The sequence below is a fragment of the Heterocephalus glaber genome, unplaced genomic scaffold (assembly GCF_053883595.1).
Source record: "Heterocephalus glaber isolate CG9 unplaced genomic scaffold, H.glaber_assembly_v1.0 deba00000738, whole genome shotgun sequence".
NCBI lineage: Eukaryota > Metazoa > Chordata > Mammalia > Rodentia > Bathyergidae > Heterocephalus > Heterocephalus glaber.
In genome coordinates, this window is record NW_028258161.1 from 4433175 (window position 1) to 4450858 (window position 17684).

Below are 17684 nucleotides of genomic sequence, written 5' to 3' on the forward strand. Positions count from 1 at the left end.
AGAGTGGAAGAGGCAGCCCCAATCCAGCAGCACCATGGTAAAAACCCATTGTTCCTGGATCTTACGGGAAGAGCCATGGGAGCATTCAGTGTCTGGTGCATGGTAGATGCATTACAAACATTTGTGAACATAACGAATGTGTATTATAATTATCATAGTTGTCTTGGAGTATTTCGCATGAATGTTTATACCTAAAATAGGCAGAATCACAAAGCCAGTTTTTTTCTTTTATGAGCTCAAGGAAAAAAGTTGTTTTGTTTTGTTACAGCCAGTGATTACTATAGCAGCATAGAAACTGGTTTCTGTGTTCTTACCACCAAATCAAAGAATGTGTGATAGACAAGATATAAACAGCATAATCTCAGATGACATTTCTAGATAAAAACAACAAAGGAAAGCATTGAGAGACCCAAAACAAGTAGCAAGCAAGTTTGCCTGTACTATTGGTTGGCTGCAGTGAATTCTCAGTTCTCTCCGACTTCTGTTACATTGTAAACATTCTATTACATTCCCCGTGCACCTCTCTTCCCAGGGTGCCATCAACTGCCACTGGCATGGCACTGGCTTGGGCAAGTTGGGTCAGTTTTCTTCCTTCTTTCATCAAACACTCTCTGAAGGCCTTCCAGGTGCCAAGCACTGTACTGAGTTTCAACTCTCAGACCTCCTGCAGACATTCAGAAATCCAAAGAGAAATGGAGGCACATTGTGCCCACATAAGCACACTCCAGGGTTGCAGGCCTACAATGGACACACTCATGGGGGTACAAGAAGGTCCAGAGGAGGGGGTGTCAGTTACCCATAAGGGTGAAGGTCAGGGTTGAGACAGGAGTTAGGAAAAGCTTCATGTAGTGACACCTCAGCAAAGAGCTCCTTGAATGAGGGGTATTTCCTAGGTGGAAAGGTATAGGGACAGGCAAGACTCAGCCGCCTCAAGAATTAACAAGCAATGGTATGGTAGCAATGGGGGACAGTGGGGTAATGTGTCCCCCAAAAGTTCATTTGTTGAAAACTTAATCCCCAAATTCATATGCTAAGGGTATTTGGATGGGAGGCCTTTGGGAAGTGATTAGCATTACGTGAGGTCATGACAGGGAGGTCTCCCTCCTTGCACTGTGTTTCCAGGTGACACCTTCTGCCACATACTGATGCAGCAAGAAGGCCCTCATCAGATGCCGCTCTGTGCTCTTGGGCTTCCTAGTGTCTGGAACTGTGAACCAAACAGAAAATCGGCTGAAACAGGAACTGAGGCGATAAGACCAGCAAGAGATGAAGCTATAGATTTGATCAGCAAGGAAGTTGGGTGTGGTGGTGCACACTTGTGAACTCAGCACTCAGGAGGCTGAGACAAAAGGATATCCATGAGTTTGAGGCCAGCCTGGGCTACACAGTGAGTTCAAGGCCAGCCTGAACTACATAGTGAAACCCTGTCTCAAAAAACAAACAAACAAAAAGAATCAGCTGGGGAATCATTTCTTCAGATGTTCATGGAAACATTGTTTAGTACTATTGTTCTTGAAAAACTTAATCAAGAACATTCCTTGTCTTTCTTATTTGGTTGCCAGAAACTTTTACAAAAGAAACTATGCAAAAGAACTATACAATGCATACCTGCACACATATGTTGTGTACACATACATATAAATCTACTCACAGCTACATCTCACCCAAACATTATAGAAACCCAGCAGATAGTTGTTATTTCATCACAAAATAGACGGATTTTTTTTAAAACAAGGATTTTTACATTTTAAAATAAAGTTTGCTGAAGATTTTTCACCATAAAAGTTATCACATGTTTTATTAGAGAAAGTTAGTAAGACTAGATAACTAAACAAAAACAAAACCCAGAGAGAAAAACACACATTTCCCAAAGAAGGTTATTAATATTTTGAATATTTCCTTTCAGGCTTTCTTTCTATGTACAAGTTTTATGTGTCTGTTTATTTGTTTACCTAAGTGCTAAGTCTGAGTGCTTGTTAGTCTGTTGAGAAAGAAATGGTTTCATAAGATTTCACCTCAAATAGATGATTATAAAGGTCATTTGACATTATTTACTGATTTTCTATTATGTGCTAAGAGCCTGACACATATTAATGTAACAGAGCAGTAAACACAATAAGCACAGCATCTGCCCCTGCAGGTTACCGTGGAAACATGGAGGCCTGGAGATGGAAAGAGAGGGCTGTTGTGGACACACAACACTGATAAAACTTTGGCTCTCTTAGCAAACCCCTCAGGCTGCTGTCCCTTCCCTTCACAGCCATGAGGCAGTCGACTGAGTGCTCCCTTTGGGGAGGCTGTGAGCTCTTGTAGTGTGGATAATCAATCGTGCTTCTTGATTGAAACAAACAGGACATGTTTGAGGTTGGCTTTTTCTCCTAATCCCTGGACCAATATTAACTTGTTGAGCTCCCCTTCCTCTGGCACAAGTGCTTCCTGCTGCCACCTGCCGCTACTACCACCATAGCCAGAGAACAGGAAGTGGCCGGGGTCGGGGAGAGACTGCCAAAGCCAAAGCCTCCACACAGCAGGCCCCTTCCTTCCTGCCCCAGGGCTGAGAAGACACTGGCCCCAGGCAGCGAACCCCTTAAGGCTGAGCACACCATGTGTTGGCCACTGTCTTGGAAAAGCAAAACTCTCACTCCCCAGTCCCTACCAAAAGAGCAAGTCACCATGGGTAGGGGAAGCAAATGGGTCAGTGAGGCTGTGTGAGATCTAGCCTCACACAGAGCAGAATTCCTGGTCTCCAATCCTCCACTGCCAAACAGAGGCGGCATTATCTGCCCCCTTGGGCAGCACAGCCCCTCAAATTAGACCTTTAGAAAGCCATCTCTCCAAGGGAAGGCCTGTGGTTTCTACAAATCCCATGCCTAAAGCACTGAACCTTCCCTACGTTAAACTGGTCCAAACAATTATTAGCCATGGATCACATCTCGGTAATATACTCATAGCAGAATTCCCTGCAACCTGGCACATCACTGGCTGGTCAGTGTTAATAAAGAATTTAGGGACAGGCCCAGGTCAAGGGACAGCATAGTGGTTGGGTTACTACAGGGATGCCTCAGAGAAGCCAGAGACCGGGAGGGTGGATGGGGGCCGGGTGTTGCCAAATGGTTTGTAGGACAAAGTTACAAGAGTAAATTTTCCTTACTTATCACCCTATACAGCCACAATCAGTTGTTCTCACAGTAACTGGTAGTTCCACGGACTTTAGAATCTACTCAGTCAGTCACATGTCTCTCTTGGCTGTCCTAAACACCTCTGAAGCTGGGAAATTCCTTTGACTCTGGTTAAACGTTACCTAACACATGCTGTATAGCCAAATGTGAGAGGAAAAACTGGGACTCCAAGACACAATATGTGAGTTAGGGTCCTTTCTAGTGGTCTGATTTTCAGTAAGGGCTGCTTCTCTAGATTTTGATAGCATTCAATGTTATGCATTATGATACTTGCTTGTCTGTATAAAATATTCCCTACCTCTCTTTCTCTTTTCCCTAACTTTCTACCAGGGACAGACAGAAATATTTTTTATATATATATATATATATATATATATATATATATATATATGATTTTTATTTCCTTCTCTGAACTGTGGCTCCTGCAGGACTCATGACTTTGATCCCCTGTAAATGACCACAGTTCCAACCTGACCACTGCAGGATGGACACCATAATAACCTTCCTCAAGAGCCCTCAAGAGGTCCAATGAAGACATTGTTTCATAAACTGTAAACTCCTCTGTGACTGTAAGATGTGGCCATTGCATAGAATCTTTGTTAGCATATTCCAAGAAACCAAAGAAAAAGAAACACAAAGCCATCATCAGCAATATTAACTCTGGAGGTAGATCTGAGAGGCCAGAGGGGGAGGGAAGGGCACATTTCATATTCTTACTTTACAGCACCATTCCATAGTACTGTGGAGGATTTTTACATTGATATGCCTTAGCTTGTTTTCAAATTAGGAGGTAAGTGTGTACAATACCAGTCAGCCCCTCTAGTACTTACCTGGGAAGCCCATGGACCTGTGCCAGGCTTTGTCATGCTCTGTATTCCATCAGTATTGACAAGAAAAATAATAATACCTTTGCTATTTTTACACGGCAGGCTGAGCTTTCTGCAATGTATATTATTCTCAGAACAATCTCAACATTATCAGGGTAATTATTAACTATAATTGGTGAAAAAAAAAGCTGGGACCAGAGAAACTTAATAACTTGTCCAAGATTCCAAGCACAGTGGACAAGTTAAGACTAGCATTTAATAGAACCAACTGGCACTGTTGGCAGGGAATAAATCTTTGGAGCACTAAGGATACACAAAATGGTCCCTCAAAACAGTTGTGTCTACTCTCTGTCCTGAGCAGAGAACTAGGATGGAGGAAAGCTGTTCCCTAGACACAGGTGGCTTCTGAGATCCTGGTTACTACCTCTCATGGACTCAGTCAGGGAGTTCCAGTGTGTGGCTGAAAGCACATGGACAACCTACTGGCTTGAATCTGATCCCTCACTGCTAAAAGAGTGGTGTGACTTTGACCAGCCACCTAACCTTTCTGAATGTCATATGCTTCCTAACCAAGTGGGGAGGCCAACACACCTCAGATGCAAGCGTCTTGAGGACACCTAACGACATAATGTGTGTGAAACCTCTTTGTAAATTTGTATATTTATTTCATAAATATCAGATATGTTATTTGTTTACAAACTTCTGAAGGCAACCTTGTAGAGGCATGCATACCAACAGCCAGCAAGAAAATGTAAAACTCTAGGAGGAAAAGAACAAAACTATTGTCAAAAGGAGTAAAGAAATATCCCCACTCTATGAGGCTCTCAGTAAATCTATTTACTTTTCCCTCCCTGCATTTCACCCCAGCTGTGACAGCCATTCAATCAGCACAGCCATGAGAGCAAATAAATTTTGCTTTATGAATCCTTAGCCTGAAGTTCCCATGGTACCATAAAAACTGATATAAATGGCTCTCTTCCTAGTCACCCAAAAGGAAACCCGCAAAATGAAAACTACTCCCTTCTCTTCATCTGAAAATAGATTTCCTAATACTGATCTTATAATTTACAAAATTTCTCAAGTACTTGTTTTAGTATCTTGTCTGTAGATAGAGAACTTTATTTCTCCTAACCTGACCCCTATTCTATTTCACTTTCTGGCCTCTGCATGTTGCCTAAAACCTCTAGCCCAATGTTGGATAGAAATGAGAATAGTAGTGGTTTCACTGCCTGCTGCGCGGGCACAAAGACTTGAGTTCAATCCCTGGTACCAAAAAAAAAAAAAAAAGAAATGAGAATAGTAAACATCCTGTTGTATTTGTAACTTTAAAGGAGAAAATTTTAAGTGTGATGTTCCTCAGCACAGTTGTTAGAATTTCTTAGTCAAGTTAAGGAACATGTCTTTCTTTTCTAGTTGTTTTAAACATTTAATTTTTATTAAATGCTTCTCTGCTTCTATTGAATTACTTATCCCATTTTTCTCCTTGAATTTATTAATGTGGTGAGTTACTTTATAGATTTCCTAATGTTAATAATTCTCTGCATTTCTGGAGGAAAAAACAAACCTCTCCTTGATCACAATGGACTTTTAAAAAGTACTAAGTGGCCAGGTTCAGTTTCCTTCTATTTTGTGAAATTTGCATTTATATTTATGAATAAGAGTTTTAATTCAATTATTCTTTCTTGTCTTTTTCTTGCTTTGTTTTGCTGTTAGGATAGTTTCATGAGTTGATAAGAGATGTTTTTTCTTACTTCCTTTTCACTGGAAAAGTGCTTATAAGATGAATTGTAAGTGCTAAGTTCTTCATTTGAGTCATGTCTTAAACATTTCTATAGAATAAAATTTATTAATTCTAATATTAAAATATCATTACAAATTGCAATTACTTGATCTGTCAGCTTCTAATAAAACAATCTCCCATTTGATTTTGTCAATTTGTGTTTGTAATGGTTAATAATTCTTATATATTTCAGATGAATTGTTCTTTTAATCATTAAAATTAATTTTTAATAATTGTGCCTTAAAACTTGTATTTATCTATAGTAAAATTATAATACCAAATTTCATTTTTTGTAATACTTTTCTGTAAATACTTTTACTTAAAAATTTTCTAAGTTCTTATTTTTTAGGTATACAAATAATGGATTCTTTCAACTTAATTTGAAATCTTCTGTCTTTTAAATAGCCTAATCCTTTTGTATAGATTGTGATGTTTGAAATATATGGGCTTTTAGCGTGTATTCTAATTTCCATGTCATTTATCAGCTTTTTCATTTACTATCCAGCTTTCCTTCTTTCTTTTTCTCCATCTATTCATTTGATGTATGTATTTTTCTTTTACTTTTTAACATGGGTACCCAATAAAACAATTTTAATCAATGCCCCTTATTTAGCAAAGTTTAAATTCAATCCATTTCCTTTTTAATATTATTCTATATTAATTCCACTTGGTTTTAAAGCATCTCAAAATAGCCTCTCTTTTTGGTTATTGTTTATAGAATCAATAGTTACTTTGATTCACTGGCATGCTGACCAATTTCTCTATTATCTGTTCCTATTTATCTTTCTAACCTTGTTTCTGGAATAACTCTCATTTTTCTGAGGTTCACTCTTTAGTAGTTTTTTCAGTGAATTAAACTCAGTTTTCCTTTGTACTAAAATAACTTTATTTCACCACACCTTTCAATGACAGCTTAGCTGAACATTTTGTAGATTTATTCTATTTTATTCTGGCTTCATTTGTTGCTGAAGTAGGTTATGATTCTTTAACAGTTTTCCTTGTGGGTAAATTTTTTTCCCTGGTACCAATACATCTTATTTTTGCCTCGTTTTTATTATCCAGCAGTTTCACTATAAAATTCATCCTCTTTGGGACGGCTTGTTCAGTTTTAATATGAGGACTCATCTCTTTCAATTCTGAAAAATTACAAAAAATATCCTTTGAATATTGTCTCATTCTTAGTTTTTCAAACAGATGATTATTAAATCTTCTCATTCTAACATCTTTTTATCTCTTTATACTGTAACACATCTCTACACTTTTTCCTGCACTGTGGCTATTTTATTCAGATCTTTTCCTTTCATTAGTTAATTTTGTCTATGTGTATTTTACCATTTAACCTATGTCTTGAGATTTTAATCTGATTATGTAGCTTTATTTTTAAAACTTTAATTTTGTTCTGCTTTTCTTGTACTATTTTGGTTTTACCTCCTGATTTCTATTCCTTCTCTTGAGGTTCTAAAAAGAAAATTTTAAATTTTTGTTGTTCTTTTTTCGTTGTTTTTTGTTATTGTTGTTGATCGTTTACTGCCAAATTTCCCTCAGGATTTGCTTGTGTCATTTGTCATTTGCCTGCAGGTGGTGGTCAGTGGGATTCTGTTGTGCTGATTTGTGGACATGAACCTACAAACTGTTTTCATTTTTGTCTCTGATAGGGCTTTAGGGTTTCTCCACAGCTGATCAGTTCTGCTCTGATTTCTAAACCTGAGACCCTTGCAACTCGCGAGTAGTATAAATTTAGTCTACACACACACAGTACCTGCCTAATTTTGAGGTTCTGAATTCTTGTTGTTCACAGCTTTTCCATACAGGCCTTAGTGTGTAACTAGTTCCTGAGGAGCGTATGTGGAGTTTTGCTAATCCTTTTTCCGTGGTCAGAATCTGCTTTCAAGATTCTCACCAATAAGCAGGAGCCTCTCTTATAGCTTCTCAGTGACTCAAACGGCTTTAGACCTCATTGCCTGTGCACTATGAGCCCAGTAAAAAGCCCAAGATCCATTTCATGATGCTTTTATGTTCAGGACCCTTGAGCCACTGTAGCTCAGCCCCTCCCTCCTTCTTTTAATATGAAGGTTCTCTTTATGTCACTATGGATTTCTTCTTCTTTTGAGTTTAGTAACATATTTAACTTCCTCCTAACTTTGTGTTTACTGCATGAGGAAGTTCCTTCAACTGGATTTCCACTGTCTTCAAATTGGAGTTTGGTAGCACTTGGTACAGTGCCTCTAGGTTTCCAGTACCATAGTACCTGCAAGGAAACATCACTTGTATCCCTGAAGCTGTATTCAGCTATGGAAATCAGTGTTTAGCTTAAGTTTCTACTGTAATCCTCCAGTTTGCCCAATTTTTTTTCTGGTCCCTATTATATAGCTGATAGATCTTAAAACCTTTTCCCCTTAATGTTAAGATATTTCAAATTTTCTGAATGTTTGTGTAGAAATAATCTGAATTTTTTAAGTCAGAGAGACTTTGGTAATTATGCCATCAATAGTCTTAAGTGAAATACATAGGACACACATGTGTAAATACCGAATAGTTTCTCTAGTGTGAGAAACTGAAAGTGTAAATAAGGACTTAAAGGTATAATAGATAATGTGAAATAGGAAGCAAAGGGGCAGAGGGGAAGGGGAAGTGGGAGGAGTAGGGGGAAGGAAAGAAGGGAATGGAATTAATATGAGAAAATGAAAAAAAGGAAACAAAGTCTTTGTAAATAGGGAGGGATGGAGGGGTTGAAGGGAGGGCAGGGGAAGGGGGAAAAAATAAGAACCAAGAGAGTATGTAGAGGTGCATATCTCCAATGATGAATGTCATTATGTTGTACACCTAAAATGTACCAATAAAAGGATATACAAAAAAATTATGCCATCAATGCCAACTACTGTGTGACCCTGAAAAATTCAGCTAAGTACTCTGAGCTGTAGTTTTTTCAGATAGTAATTTAGGATAAAATATCTTCTTTGGAGTGGGGGTGTGGCTCAGTGGAAGAGAGCTTGCCTACAATGCATGAGGCCCTTGGATCCATCTCCAGCATTGGAAAAAATTATATAGAGTAAAGGGAATATTTACCATATAGGAAAATGTTCTACTTTATTCAGCTTATATAATTATTTATTTAAAATATTCTCTGGAAAGGTATTATATTTATGATACTATTTACATTTCTTATATAAAACCAGCTGTTAATTTTGACACATGATTAGAATTGTCAGATTTAGCAAATAAAAAGAGAGGACTCTCAGTTAAACTTGAATTTCAGATAAGGAATAAATAAGAGTTTAGTACATGGATATCCCATGTAATATTTGGTACTTCCTTATACTAAAGGTAATTATTGCTTGAGATTTAAATTTAACTGGGTATCAGGCATTTCATTTGTCAAATTAAACTAGATCCACCCATTCAACTTTGAACGATAAGGGCTATTTGTGAAAGATCTCCCACGCATAGGCTCCATTTTGTCAGTATCTTTTTCAAACAAGAAGGATAAGCTTAGTTATATTTTTCATATGGAATCTCTGCTCAAGGCACAAGGGACTTTTAAATCAAATGGCTCAATCCTACCACTGAAGTCTAAGCATTGCTCTTATTTGATCTGTCTTTTCTTGAATTTAATTAGCCACTTTCGTAGTGCCAATGACAGAGAATAGTATCTTCTGACATTGCCTAACCCAGCTGAGTTTAAAAGGAAGGTGCCATCGAGCCTGAACACATGGTAAGTTAGGAAATTAGTCCTTCAGTGAAGGACATTTTCTTGTCCATGCTTTCTGCCTGCTCTATTACCTCCAGTGGTCACTTCAAATCACAGCTGTTACTCACTGGCTGGAGAGCCCTAGGTAAAACATTTTCTATCTCAAGTGTCTGTTTCCCATCAGAAAATCTACAGACATCCATGGCTTCCCACTCCAGGGTCACAACTGAAACAATAATGGTTTCCAAAACACAAAGGCAAGAACTGGGCCATGTACCGCTAGAGAGGTGAAGAGAGTCTGAGCTTCTGAAGGACCTTGAAGTGATTCTTCTTGATGGGAATGGAGCTGCTTTGTCCAGCCATTTGCTGAAGTCTTTGCCCAACAAGGGTTCCATCCCAGGCCCTGTCCCCTAAGCAGAGCTCTTCATTTCCCCCTTTCTGGTGCCTATACTTCCTCACTGGAAGCTCCTCTACCTTTAAGCCCAAGACTAGAGAGGTGCTGTTATATTCAGTTAAACAAGGAAGATGGATGTCACCCTATAGATTTTTCCATCTCTAATACATGTGTAGCCAAGGTCCCTGAGGAATTGTTACCCCTTACCATGAACAAATTAAATCCCAGAGAGAAACCATTTCTTTTTTTTTTTTGAAATTTAAAGAAAAACTTTATTGAAGATCTGAAAAACAATTCCTAAAAGATTGACCTTTCCAGAAAACTGTAGCTACACAATGCATTGTGTCTATCGTGTTAAAACGTGCATTAGAGACAAATACAAAAACCATGAAACAATTCACCATTCTTCAACAATTTGAGCAAAGAGAAAATGCCTAAGGAACAACATGAATGACTTGCAAAAGATGGGCTCTTTAAGCACCATTTAAAAAAAAAAAAAAGCACAAATGGATGAGTGTGTTCAGTTATATACACTGAATTGGACCTTTGGCACTAGGAATCAGAGCATTTTGTCATATAGCATTAACATGTATTATAAAAGTGAGTAGTGTCAAAGGAATAGAACCACCAGCATTCAAAAGCAGCTTTGTCAACTAGGCAATAAAACACTACACCATGTCTCTTTGTTGTCCATCATTGAATACACTGGTAGCAACTTTGAAATGAAAAGAAAAAAGAAAAAAGGAGCTGCAACCCTTTTTATTTTCTCTGTTTAAAATCAAAACAAACATCAACTCTGTTGTACACTAACATCTTCAAAGTACATCATTTGTACAAGAGAAGGACTAGGAACAAAAACATGTTGACAGAGATCCAAACACCAGTGAGAGTGCCTCACACTGGTTTCCGATGGTACTCGGGAGGGGCCACTTCATAATCACTGGCACTAAACAAAGTTGCTGAATTCTTCACCAGATACTTGAGAAAATCATGAAGATAATTCAGTAATAAAGCAAGGCTCTTCTCATCCAGAGGTGTGTAGGCCAACACAGCTCCAATTCGTACAAATAATCTCAGTAGATGTGGTGCTCTGTACACCTGCGACATGGGTGCATCAGGGTGATTGGCAAGGATCTCAGCGTACTGTGGTCTCTCAAATTTGTAGAGGAGCTGAGTGCCCAGCATCACATTGAAGTATTCTTTTATCCCTGCTACAACACATTAACAGCATACTCCTTATTATCCGTATTTCCTCGAGATTTCTTATAATTTGCATAGTTCTCTAGAATGGAATCCACATCCTTCTTGGCAGGAAGGTAAAAGAGCTGTTTCTGTCTGGTAATTAAGTCCCAGTCATCAACAAGCCACGGTTTTAGCTCTTCGGGGATCTTTACTTTAACTTCAACTCTGTTCATAAATGTTTCATCATTTTCAACAGTAGGATCTACCCGGGCCCTCTTCTTCTGAGGAGGCTGAAGTGTCTCACTGGTACTGCCACCATCTCCATTACCAGGGTTTTTGTTCTTTTTTGTTTTCATTTCAACATTTTTCTGTTGCAGACCAGATGTCCTCTGTCCTGGAGCAGCCCCTCTCATCTTTCCCTCTGCATACTGCTCCTGATTGGCTTTTTGAAGTTCTCGCTGTTTCTGTAGATTGGTGTCCACATATTTGAGTACTCTGCTTTCTGGAACCCATTCGTCCCAATTTTTATTCCAACCACTGTAATGTATAAAGTATTTTACTTGTTTGTCCTTTATGGCAACCTTTACACACTTTGCTTCATAAAGAAGAGGCCCATGAAAGCACAGTACTCGTCTACCCTCCTGGAACTTGGGCTTCGGGGCCTGCTTGGGCGTCATTTATAAGTGATTCGCCGCCTCCTTCTCCCACCACCCCCGACTACCGCCCCTACTCTCTACCCGACCCAAGCTCACGTCAGACGCGCCTTCCGGCGCAGCCGCTCTACATCCTGGGCCCGATTTGCCAGCGCTCGAAAAGAGAAACCATTTCTACTTGCTAATTGCTCTTCTGTTCTCTTACTTTCAGGACCAGGGAATATCAATACTAAACTTAATTCTAAAATTGAATACAGCTCAGTTGAGAAACCACAGAGGAAAAAGCAACAGAGATAAAGAAGAAGGAGAAAATGAAAACCAGAAAAAATTTCTTCTAGGAAATTCTGTTTTGGAGTCCAGAATGGATTTGCATAGAATCATCTTGTTTTATGTAGCAATTTATCCTTGAAATGCTGTAAATAATGAAATGCTTAGAAAACAGACTCATGTATCTCTGGCTGCCATTAAAATTAAAGCACTACATGTTCATAGTGTCTGTCTTTGCAGTGGCTCTGCCACCCTGCATTTCTCTACCATAGTATTTAAAGCAAATCTCCATAAACTCAAAGCTCCATTTATAGTGAGATTACTCATCATTCCTGCCTTTCAACCTCCCAGCGTTTTCCACCCCCAGAGACAGTTGTGTAAAGTGGGAAGAGGGAATTTGGGACAAATTACTTTGTCATCTTGTGCCTCTAAGGCCCCCATGCATGAGGGAATAATAGTACCTATCTATAGATTACTTTTTTCTGTTATATCCTCCCCCAGCATGCCATAATTCCCTTCATCACTCTCATCAGTTTTGTAAAAGGGAAGATGAATATCTGTATTTCCCATGACCTGTAATCTTCAGACAGAGGATTGTATCTGACTCTTTCATCACTCTCACACCTATCACAGTATTTGACATTTGGTGTGAGGTAATTAAATGTAGCCCTTACCGGTATTACTGTCTAGCCCAGGATCACAAATTCTGTCAATTGTCATTATTCATAGTAGTTTGGTTCTATAAAGTCGCTGCAAACATTGGATTAGCAAATAATGGCTCAATCCTCCTAGAAGTACAAGGTTAGATTTTTGTGAGCCTCTCTGGTCACAACATTTCTGTCAACTGATCAATACATCCCTTATTTTATGTGTGATTTTGTTTAAAGACAACTTACTTGTATTCTTGCTTCTTTAACATTGAACTTATGGCCACTTCATATTTCTCTCACCTTTCAACTTTGGGGCTCAGTTCAAATTTTGACTTCTATATGAAATGTTTCCTCTTCCCTTACTAATCTTCCTCTTTACTCACTTATTTAACTCCTCCATTTCCTTCAAATCTCCTCTCTTTTAGAGAAGCCTTCTTAAATTCACAGAGAAAGAAGTAATTCTTATCTCTCATAAAATATGCTTTGTAACCATATGTTAGCACTCATTACAGAGTTATTTGAAAGTTACTTAGATCTATTATTTATTTCAATCAGCTTGTGCTATCTTGATGTCAGAAGTGAATTATTTACCTCTGAAACCCCAATAGTTCCAGCACTGATCTTTACATATAAGTGATCAATAGTTACTTTTAAAAAAATGAATTTAATTGATTTTCTCTTCAGGCTGAAAGTAGGCTATGGAAAGCAGAGATCCTCAAAATTGCATTTGCCTTGGTTTATTCAGCCAGCTATCTCCTTTCAGCATGGCTAGGTGTGCCAGGAAGCCTGGGCCCTGACTTTGCCCCACCTCTGCCCTGAGGCCTCTCTACTCTGGAGACAGGAATCAAATTGTTGATATGCTGTGGAAACCGAGGCCTGCCCTTTGTAAAGCATGAAATCAAACATTAAATTCCTTCCTTATTGGAAATTCCTGCTAAACCAGATCTCTTGGCCGCAAAAAAATCCTTTCTCTTTGGAGGGAATAAGCTCAGGATTTAAGGCTGGCCAAGCAAAATGTCCTGTCTAGAGCTTTCATTTGATAAAAGACAACACCCAGGTCTTGGATGGTGAGCTCAGCCTTTAAGCATAGTGGCTTTGGTCTCCTGGGGGTGCTGGCCTGTGAGACAGAAGAAGACTCCTCAGAAGGCTTGGGCAGGAACCCTATAAAGAGCTAATAAATCATGAGGGAGCAGCAACAAAATCTTTTCTATCTAACCCATGTTGTTCTGAACTATGAGGGTATGTGAGATATTTGTATTCTTATCTGTTTTCTCCTCACTTGACAAGGTGATGAGGAAGTGAAATGGTGAAGATGAATATGAACAAGATTAACAAAAGTCTTCAACATGGTTGATTACATCATGCATAGATGCCTTTGGGTTAATGAGAAATTATCTCCAGAACACTCTCCTGTGGATGCATATAATTGATGAGACTCTCAGACAAAGCAATCAAACCCTCAAGCATGGTTTGTGGAATTAGTCTCACTTATTTCCATCTGGTAAGTTGCCTAAGCAGCAGTGTAAAGAAAGATGTCAGCCTGTAATCATGTGGTGTTGGGAAGGATAGACATCTTGCCTGTGGAGCACAAGTAAATCTCAAGAATTCTTCAGGAATGTCTCCACCCACTGCCCAGCAAGCTCTACTTCTCATGGACCCACTGTTCCATCAGTGCTCACAGACAGAGCAGTCCATCATATTTCAAGATACTGAATTCCAAGGAACTACATTCCCAGCAGTTTCAAGATTCAGAGCTAAAAAGAACCTTAATCATTAATGTGGTCTAGTTTTAAAAATAAAAATTTGTATGTATAAAAGTGGAGTCTCACAGTAGATAACTATGAAATACCCAAAGGCATAAAATCTAAGTTATTAGTGCTCGCATATCTAACATGCAAACTCATATTTTCTCTCCCATAACACCTTTCACCATGCGAGTGTGGGGATTATTCCTGTGGGTCACACTCTTCTTGCTCTGCTCCTCACTCTACTCCCCAGGTTATGTCTGCTTTCCTGAGGCTGGAAACCTGAAATCTACCTTCCTCAGAATCCCAACCAGTGAGGTTTTAGTGCTAGATCTACAATGCAGAGCAGAAACAGAAACTATTAAGGCCCCTGTGGCAGCAACGGGCAGTTGTATGACTTGTGTAGACTTCAGAAGATAGGCAATGTGACACTATCCAGCAGCTTCCATGTGTCCATGTGCAAAACATGTCATTGGGTATTGCAGCAATTAAAAATATCAGTGATGGTTTTCTGCAGGTCCTTAAATTCCTTGATTTCCAGAACACCAAGGTGAGGAGCTTCTCTGAACTTCTCTCAGGCACAGATTGCAATTTCTTATATTAAATTTCCTCCTACTTGAAACATCCAGAATGATTCCTGATCTTGGGCCCTCCCCTGACTGATGCCACCTCTTTCTGCAAGCCTGTCTCTGAATTATCAGACACACCTGTGGCTCTCAAAGGTCATTAGACATGGTGCAGAACCTGTCTGAGGTGGTGGTAAAACAGTTCCTTCAGAAAGAACTGCTCCCAAAAAATGCAGAGCCTCCTTGACAAGGTCCAGATCTTACTACCGAGACACATGACTCAGTGTTTCAGAGAATCGTTTCCTTAAGACACAGCATGTCATTGATGGAGAAATGGTAACATGAGAGTATAAACATGTAGATGAGAAGCTGTGAAAAGTTTGTGAGTCTGGGAAAATATAGATATAATCTGTATAATGTTTTAAAATGCATAAAGTGAAATGTACTTTTTTTCCAAAGAAAAAATTACATTTAAATACAGTTCTCAAAATACTAAAAATCAAATTTTCTATATAAATGGGTGCATATATAGCCTTAATTAACTCAAGAAGCAACAATATTGAACTACATTACATACACAGTAACTATCATAATTTCAAAGTAGTGATGGTCATGGAAAACTTTTGATACAAGTGTTCAACAATCACAATGCATCAGAGTTTATAGTGGTGACAGTCACCATTTGACTTGATTTGTTACCCATATTTGTAAGGGAAAACAATGATAAATCTCAATTAGGGGTTAGTAAAAGTAATGTTATAATTTTTTTCTATCCAAACTCATGAACCCAAAGAACTCTTTATCTAGATGTGTGGGAGATCCTTTCTTATGTTCCGATGTACTTGAAAAACTTCCGATGGCTGAACTGGCTCTAGAACCTGTTACCACAATGGAAACATGTCTGCAAACCACAGTCTATAATGTGTGTATGTAATATTCTTGGGGGAAAAAGAATATTGATACACAATGAATGTATTTCCTACAATTTCCTTAGAGAAAAGTCAACACACTGAACAAAAAGTCACTTTCCAATGTTTGCATTGTCGGAGGTAAATTAGACATGAAAGAATGGCACTCTTCATTGAAAGGCAAAATAAGAGAACCTTCTTAATCTATCTTCCCTTCAGAAGGAGGGGGAAAAAAATGAGCTCCTGTCTTCAACATGTGATGTAGTCATTGTTGAGATTTTCAAAAACAGTTGGAGCGGGAAGAAAATATTTAAAAAGAATTGCTTATTCTCCATTTTGAAAGGAGATTATCACATTTGATGTAAATATTAATCCTGACTTTCCCAGACCCTGGAAAAGTGTGAGCACTCTGGTAATCCTTACAAGTAAAGGAAAGAAAATTATTTTCACTCGTGTGGTCTGAATGATATGCTAGAAATCTTGGTTCCTTTGAACAACAGAAATTTGCTTGAATATTTAAGCAAGCATTTGTTCTTCTGAAACAAAATGTTCAGCTCTAGTGGTTGCCACAGCAACTGCCTGGGCTAAAAATACAGAATCTGCCATAAGAAGAAAAAGTATGTACCAAGCAGGGAAGGGAAGAGAAAATGGAAAAGCTCGACAAAGAAAATAATTGATAGGACTCAGCCTGCAGAGACAAGGAAGAAACTGTATCTTGTGAAAGCCTTTTCCCGTGGAGCAATGTCCTTGGGTAAAAACCTGTATCTTCTCCATCTCAAAGTATTAATTCTCTCTCCTGTGTTCCTACAGCTCTCTTCATACACACACAAAATCACATCCACACTGGAAGTGGGCAGCTCACCCCTCTGAGGAACATCCTAGTTCACAGTACAGATACAGCTGGCAGGGGTGGGCTCCCTACCACAACACCAAGGTTGACCCTCTTCTCATTGTTCCTGTCTCTAGCTTGGCCTGGAGTCCCCCTCCTGTTAAGAGACTGAATAAGTAGTTTACCCTCCTCAAGCAGTCTTCACTACCTCACACATACCCCAACAATTCCTAAGCTTTGGTTAATGTTGCCCCATCACTTGGAAATATATGCTTTCCCACTTTAGTCTACTCTGTTCTTCATCTACATGTGGCTTGCTTTAAAGGACAACTCCTTTCTGCAGCCACACTTGGTTTCAGGTCTCTGCTTTGCCTGAAATGTTCTTTCAAAGACAGCTGACACCACAATTTTCTGTGTGTGTATTTACTTAGTCTAGATTTCTGGCTCCTGGGAGCAAGGATTTGCAAGGATTTTCAAGAGCCTTCTACTCTGCTCCCTAAGATGCCCAGCACAGCACCTAAAGCAGATCTGTCGATAAAATCTGTTTCACCACTGTAGGAAGGGGGAGGGAAGGCTGAATTATTGGGGCAGCCTTTGCCCCGTGGGAAGTCTGCAGGTCAAGGCATTGGGATTTACCTCCAATACAACTTCTTGATCAAGTATGACTTGAGGGACAACTCCACATGAGTACCTTTGCACAAGAAGGCCATGCCCTCTCAAAACTAAAGAAACTTCACTCCCCGACCATGTACTGCTTTTACCTAAGGCACATCGTAGTAGAATGAAAACACATTTAGTAATAATAATAATATCATGTTCCAAATTCTCTGGAGCATTTGAAATCATGATTCTACACTGCAGTAAAAAAATTAAGGATTGGGATCCAGAAGAGCAAATTCCAGTGCCCATGGCCTTCCCAGAAGACTGTGGACAAATGCATGGATATCTATCTCCTCATTTGGACAAAGGGGCCATATTGCTGTCTTCTTCATATGGTTATTCTGAGAATCAAACAG

General features: G+C 39.0%; 1 pseudogene; it reads right to left on the minus strand.

Moving 5' to 3' along the window:
* Positions 1–10747: 10747 nt before the first annotated feature.
* On the minus strand, positions 10748–11742 carry LOC101716710 (mortality factor 4-like protein 1 pseudogene; annotated as a pseudogene).
* Between the last annotated feature and the right edge of the window lie 5942 nt (positions 11743–17684).